This window comes from Hemitrygon akajei, chromosome 15 (genome assembly GCF_048418815.1).
Source record: "Hemitrygon akajei chromosome 15, sHemAka1.3, whole genome shotgun sequence".
NCBI lineage: Eukaryota > Metazoa > Chordata > Chondrichthyes > Myliobatiformes > Dasyatidae > Hemitrygon > Hemitrygon akajei.
In genome coordinates this window covers 26,699,457-26,707,263 of record NC_133138.1, presented here as the reverse complement: position 1 = coordinate 26,707,263, position 7,807 = coordinate 26,699,457, and the positions used below count along the sequence as shown (strand labels likewise).

Here is a 7,807-nt window from a genome sequence, read left to right as displayed (position 1 = left end):
ACACACCCCCGAGAGTGAATTTGTAAATCTGGTGGGAGCAAAGGATGTTGGGAATGGTGAGGATGGAACACTGCGGGAGGGTGGTGGGACAGGTGACAGAGGAGGAGTGCTGGGGTGGGGGATGTGTGGCACGGGTGCAGATACACCCAGCAGTGAGACACCAGCCAAGGTCATTTAATTACAAACGATGGGTTTATTGATCATTACAGAATGTCTCTTTGGCGCTTCCCACTCTCTCCCCTCTCCCTTACCCTTTTCTCAACCATGATTCCCTTCTCCCTGCCCCCTTCCCACTCTCAATAGTGACCCATATCAGAGTCAGCTCTATCATCACTCACACGTTATGAAATTTTTTTTTTTTGTGATAGCAGTTCAGTGCAGTACATAAAATTACTACAGTACTGTGCATACAAATTCGATCTATGATGCTTCATTTAAAATTGCCTTTTTCTAATTCCAACTTGAGTTCAGCTCCTGCAATTTATGGAAAAAAATGGAAATTCTATTTTTCATCCTTCTGTTGGTTGGGGTCGACCATGGACATTGCCCTAGCTGTCTGCATGATACGCAAGCCAGGGTAATACGATATGGAGAGCATGCTGTTGCCTATGTAGCAAGCTCCCCCTCTCCACGCAGCTGACCATTTCAGAGGAACTACTGAGACCAACACAGTGGTGTCGCAGGAGCTGCAAGTTCGCATTGAACTCAATGTAAGACTGCCTTAGGAACTCCAGCTCTGATTTTTCCTTAGGGTTTACTCCTGAAACTTTCTCCATGAGTGGGCATAGCCACTGGGAAGCAGAAGTTTGAGATCAGAGTTTTCCTTCTCCTAGATGAGCTGCTAACCCACAGCTGACAAGTCCGATCTGCCTGCAGCGATTGGTGTGAAGACGCCAGTAACCCACCTTTGCCCCTTATCCTGTCAGTGGAGCTAGATCCACTGGGCTCCATAGTTAAGCCACGTGTGAAGACCAGGACCCGAACTTAGTTGTCAGAGGCTATTTGAGACACACACCTCTGGGAACATTTAATAGGTAGTAAAGCTTCCTCCCCCCACCCCAGCTATGGCAGCCTTAAGAATTTTATAACTTTATAGCTATTGTAAAAATGTAGCATTAACTCTCTGATGTCTTATTTTCAGATTGATAGGCCCAATTTTCTCTTACCTTTCTTCATAATCCAAATTTGAGATTAGCGAGTAGCCCCTGCCTCTTTATGACATTGATCTCAGCACTTGGTGACTAGAAATAGATACAGAATTTAATTTAACTAAAGCGCCACACCGTTTAATCCTCATTTTTCTTACACAATGTCTTGTGGTTTTACATAAAATTTGAAAGGTAAGTGAATTACTTATTTTTGTCCTTATCCGGATACATGCCTCCCTTTCCTCTTCAAGTCAAGACAAATTTATTGTCATTTAACTATATACAGGCATATTGTCAAATGAGATGATGTTTCTCTGAACCAGGATGTAAAACATAGTAGTACACATAATGCACAATAACTTATGAAGGTAAGGATAAAATCTACAGATGATTCATGCATAAATAACAAACTGAAGTACATAAGTTAAATATTCTTAAGTACAGAACAGATTAACCAGTGACACTTTGAATGCAATGCAGCCAGGAGCTCAGAAGCCTAATGACCTGAGGGAAGAAGCCATTTCCCAACCTGACCATTCTTGTTTTTATGCATAGTAATCTCCTGCCTGATGGTAGAAAGTCAAAGAGGATGCTGGATGAATGGAGAAATGTCTCCAAATGGATGGTAGGGAGAACCTTATGATTCTCTCTTCTGATTTCTTTTTTAACTTTGAATCTTTATTCTAACTCTTCTTCCAATGGACTATTTTTTTCTTCCAACCTTCACCCACAATCCCACGTCAGTCAAAAATTAGCATTTGCCTGCATTATGTTTTGGAGCTATTCTGAAAGTTTAATATTGACTCCATAAATAAATGCTTAGCAATCAAGTTTAACACTTGGAAACTATAGGAAACCTTAAACTAAATAATTCCATAGGAAAACCTAACCTAACCTAGACTAAGTAACAAATTAAAATGAAAATCTTAAACATTGTGTATTGGAGGCTGAGATATATCATAGGATGCACAGGGACACATCAGCAGTGTTGGGACTTGAGGTCACCGGGTGTTTCAGGCCTTTCAACATCGGACTCCCTCACACAGATGACCCAGCCAGGGTTGATCAAACCCTGTCTTGTGTCGCAGCAGCATTGGTCCATGGGTCACTTCTCCTGATCCATAGCCATCTGGAGACTCACTCAACAGTCACTGTGAGAGTAGAAGATCTTTGTGCAGAAATGTGTTAAAAAGAAATTAAATAGCAGCGCAGTAGGGAAGAAGACTCCACCACTTCCTTCACCTTATTAACTTCTTCACTCAGAGGGCAGTGCGAGTGTGGAATGTGCTACCAGCAGATGTGGTAGATACAGAAAGTCTCGATAGGTTTGTGGATGAGCGTTATATGGTCTTGTACAGGTAGATGGGTCAGCATGGACTAGATGGGCCAAAGGGCCTGATTCTGGCTGTAGTACTCTATTACTCTGTATCTCACTTGATCTCAGTCATCTCGATCACTGAAAAGGTCACAAAGTCCTCTCCCTTTTATCCACCACCATCCATACCCCTCACACCTTTCCACCTTGATCTCCTAACCATTTCTTCTTGAACTCCCAACCCTTCCTTAGATGTCTGATATTTGGTCCTCCATTTTCCTTGCTATTTCATCACCATATAACTTCAGTGGGGGTGTTTGGGGTTTCCAGGGAGGGGTACCGCCTCCGGAGAAGGGGTTTGTGTCCATTCTGGGACAGTTCACTCACCCTTGGTCCACTCCAGACACTACACTCCCACCTGTGGCTCCATGTAGCAGTTTGCACGTGATAGCAGGCACACCCCAATACAGGTGGGCTAAACCAGGTGCTGGTAGCCGGCAGGCCTCATACCATGGTGAGATAGGGATGTGCCTGTCCTAACATGTGAAACCAGCTCCGGCAGATTGGGTGGATGAGATCAGTAGTGAGATCCATCGGCCAGGAAGGTGGTTCTGCTGCACCTTGTGGAGAGCAAAGGGCATGACAAGGCACAGGAGTCATGGTCAGCCACTGTAAAGAAGGAAGTCTCCAGTTGTGATGACTGCTCTTACCACTGTATTGAGACAGTGGAACTGCCCAGTTCAATGGTTTTTTCACTTAAAAAATTCTCCTGTACAGGACTCATTGTCATTATCAGATGAGATGAACAATCTAGACACTGGACACTAGGATACTACAGCACAGTACAGGCCCTTCAGCCCTCGATGTTGTGCTGACCCATATATTCCTTTAAAAAAGGTACTAAACCCACACTGCCCCATAACCCTCTATTTTTCTTTCATCCATGTGCCTATTCAAGAGGCTCTTAAATACCCCTAATGTTTTAGCCTCCACTACCATGCCTGGCAAGTCATTCCAGGTACCCACAACCCTCTGTGTAAAAAACTTATCCCTGATGTCTCCCCTAAGCTTCCCTCCCTTACCTTTGTACATATGCCCTCTGGTGTTTCCAATCGTGCCCTGGGAAACAGGTACCGGCTATCCACCCTATCTATGCCTCTCATAATCTTGTAGACCTCCATCAAGTCCCCTCTCATCCTTCTACGCTCCAAAGAGAAAAGTCCCAGCTCTGCTAACCTTGCCTCATAAGACTTGTTTTCCAATCCAGGCAACATGCTGGTAAATCTCCTCTGCACCCTCTCCATAGCTTCCACATCCTTCCTATAATGAGGTGACCAGAACTGAACACAATACTCTAAGTGTGGTCTCACCAGAGATTTGTAGAGTTGCAACATGACCTCTCTACTCTTGAACCCAGTACCCCTATTAATGAAGTCTAGCATCCCATAGGCCTTCTTAACTATCCTATCAACTTGTGCAGCGACCTTGAGGGATGTATGGATTTGAACCCCAAGGTCCTTCTGTTCATCCACACTCTTAAGTAACTGACCATTAACCCTATACTCAGCCTTCTGGTTTGTCCTTCCAAAATGCATCACCTCACACTTATCCGGATTGAACTCCATCTGCAACTTTTCTGCCCAACTCTGCCTCCTGTCTATATCCTCTTGTAACCTTTGACAACCTACAGCTCCATCTACAACTCCTCCAATCTTCGTATCATCCGCAACCCATCCTGCCACAACTTCCTTCCACAATCAATCAATCAATACAATTATTGCACCATGCAACAGAATTTCTTTCTTTCTCCATCTCCATATTTGCAGCAAATTTATTCCTGAACAATTTTCTACGGGAAAAGATCTGAACCCTGATTTTTGCTTGATAATGATTATCATACCCAGAGAAAATGTGAAACAAATCAGAAAAATACTGGAAACACACAGTGCCCCATGATATATGTTCGTAACAGTGATCGATAAAGGAATTGATTCAGTGTATGGAGTGTCCAGGGAGGGGGAGCACCTCTAATGAAGGGGCTTGTCGTATCTATTCTGGGACAGCTCATTCACCTTTGGTCCCCACCAGACATTCATTTGTGGCTTCAAGTGGCTGTTTTCATGCAACAGCAACCACTTCCCAGTACACCGCTTCAACGAGCTGGCTAAACCAGTTGAGGGTAGCTGGCAGCCTCATACCCCAGTGAGATAAGAACATGCCTGTCCCAGCATGCGAAGTCCTTCCCTGTGGTTAATTGTCATTCAACCATACACAAATACCTATGAATATAGCTAAGTGAAACTGCGTGAAGGTTTAGCTATCCTTTGACAGACTACCTCACACTAACACCTTGGCCAAACCATAATCATAATCATAGGGTATTCTGGGAAAGCAAATGTAATGAAAAACCAAAGGAGCTGCAGATTCTGAAAACCTGAAATAAATTCCCCAAAAATACTGGAAACACCAGGCAGTTTGGGAAGCTTCTGTAAAAAGAGAAGAGCTAATATTTCAGGTCCTCGACCCTTCAACAGAACTGAGACAAAGACAAAACAAGTGTTAGTTTTGCGGTGCAGGGAGTGTTGAGAAGGAATCAATAGGATAAAGGGAATATCTCTGATAGGATGAGGGCAGGATTTGTGTTGTGTTATGCTGACAAGGAAACCATCTGGTTGAAAGATTAATAGAAGCATTTAGAGAGAGAGAATGCAAGCAAAGGGACATATTCCACAGAGCTATAGGAAATGTCTATGATAGAGAAGAGAGAACAGCAGAGCAATATTACATTTCAATGGCCTACAACAGAATGGGACCTTTCTGCTTTATGAAAACCTGTTACCTGCAAATGTTAAATTTGATATTTATTCTTGAAGGGTGCAATGTACCCAGACAGAAGATGTGCTGTTAAAAGAAATGTGAGAGCAAAGAGAATTGCAGACTTTTTTCCTCCTCTTTCAACTGTGAGCTATTTGCCAAGCTTTTGGCACAAGCTAAATGTCAGCTTAACTTTCACCATGTTCAACTGAAATACCCTCCCCCCTCATAAGAACTGTGTGTGTAAAGGCATACATGGGGAAATAAGTCATACAGAGGCTGCAATTTTCAGGTTCAGTTTTGCAGTTCAGTTGATCTATTTATGCACAATACAAGTATAATCTTGTTTTATCGTTCATGCCTTTTACTGGATCTCTCAGATTACCAATTTAAACAGATACAACAATGCCACAGTGTTGATAGAGTTACAATATTTTGAACATTACTCCTTACATAATTCATCTTATAAACTTCTCCACCCTCAACTACAGCAGCAAGTGGGAGGAGTTTGATAATTCCCTTGTCATTACGACTGAGCCTGCCTTCTTAATGATGTCTTCATGTTACCTTCCTTGCTCCATTGCCCGTGAAGTCAAAATTTCCTCAGAGGTATCAGGGACTTTGTCACTGAACCCATATTAATCTCAAATGTTTTTCTTTGCTTCTTTTAAAACAACCTTATGCTGATTTATTGCTACATTGAGCATATACTTACTGAAATCTACAGGCCCCATTACTGATTAACACTGGAAATGGCTGATGTTATATTTTGTAACTCCAAAACATCAAAACGAATTGAAAGAAAACACGGACTTGTGTTCATTCTCATTTTTACTTTTAGTGAGGTGCACACGTATGATGGGGCGGCATATTGGCGGATGCCATTCACATACTTTTACATATAATCCACAGTGCATTACGTAAACAACAAAAAATGCTTAATCAAGCAATGTATTTACAATATTACTCAAATATTACTGAATATTTTACACAACAGTTGCCCTTTCCCTTCTAAAACTGCAGGTATCTGCTTTTAACTTCCATCACCTGAAAGCTTATATCGAATCTCCCTCTGCCCTTTCCTCTATAAAGTCCTTAAATAATTGTAGGATTACTAATCTGCCACAATTAATTCATGAATGAATCTTTCTTATTTCTAAATGAAATGGGCCAAATCAAAACCAAAATACTCATTTTCCAAAACAAACAGTAATCCCATCCCATGCTTTTCAAATTTTCTGTAGTGGGAACAATGATGTACCTGGCATTCTACCTAAACCTTTCCTCTCTCATAGCTATGTGAGCTTATGTTTTTATGATTCCTTGATATTTGAAGCCAAAATATTCTCAACCTACACAAAATGCTGGAGGAACTCAGTAGGTCAGAGAGGATCTATGAAGAGGAATAAAGAGCCAACGTTTCAGAGTGAGACCCTTCATCAGGACTGGAAGGCAATGGGGAAGAACCTAGAATAAGAAGGCGGGTGAAGTGGAAGAAGTACAAGCTGGAAGTTATAGGTGAAAGTCGCTGAGGAGGGAAGTAGGTGGGTGGGGGACAGGGAATAAAGTGAGAAGTTGGGAGGTGATTGGTGGAAAACGTAAAGGGCTGAAGAAGATGGAGTTTGATTGGAGAGGAGAGTGGGCTATGGGAGAAAGAGAAGTGGGGGACACCACAGAGAGATGATGGGTAGATGTGGAGAAAGGTTAAGTATGGAGCCAGAATGGGGAAAGGGAAAAGATCCTCAATGTTGTCTTCACTTCTCACCCATCAATTTTCATTATGGAGTCCTTGAAAGGTATTTTCCAGGTCTTTTCCAGGCCATCTTGTCTTTGTTGTATGTTTGCTGCCCTTTCATCTGAATCCAATGTATGACTTACATCTAAAAAGACTGAAGATTGGCTTTATTTTTCACAAGTACATTGAAACATCAAAACATAAAGGTGAAATACATTGTTTATGTTAACAACCAATACTGTCTGAGGGCAGCGCACAAGTGTTGCCATGTTTCCAGCACCAACAAAGCATGCCCATAACTTACTAACCTTAACCTGTATGTCTTTAGAACGTGGGAGAAACTGGAACACCTGGAGGAGCCCCACTCGGTCTGCGGGAGAACATGTAACTGCTGACACACAGCATTGGAACTGATCCGCTGGCACCGTAATAGTGTTTTGCTTACTACTGTACTTCTGTGCTGCCCATCTCTAGAACATCCCCACCACTTTTTGTTACTCTGTTTGGATTCGTTCTTGGATAAGAGTCAATTGTTTGCTATTTGTACTTTGAACAGACCCAAGGCATTGCTGCTGACACCTGCTTAACTTCATGCTCTCATTATCAATTCCAAGTTTTTCATCAGCCATTGTTTCAGGTTCAACAAGTCTGTTCAGATCGACATTGTTTTGCTTTATTGCAAGCTGGCTTTAAAATACTTATGAAGTTCTTAAAAGGGCTTGTTAGGTGAAGGGAGGATGTTTCCTCGGATTTTGGAATCAATAGGTAAACTATTTCGGGCTGAGATTTTCATTC

General features: G+C 42.2%; 1 long non-coding RNA gene across 2 annotated transcripts in view; it reads right to left on the bottom strand.

The window, feature by feature from the left end:
• Positions 1 to 7,504, bottom strand: part of LOC140739569 (uncharacterized) — a 25,681-nt gene extending 18,177 nt beyond the window's left edge. The window contains exons 1-2 of one of the 2 annotated variants that reach the window (XR_012101673.1): positions 7,321 to 7,504; positions 7,043 to 7,166 (exon numbers count right to left, since the gene is read on the bottom strand). This is a non-coding gene — a long non-coding RNA (uncharacterized lncRNA). Of the gene's footprint in view, positions 1 to 1,166; positions 1,242 to 7,042; positions 7,167 to 7,320 lie in introns of both variants that reach the window. The other variant, XR_012101672.1, reaches the window with a different exon arrangement.
• Between the last annotated feature and the right edge of the window lie 303 nt (positions 7,505 to 7,807).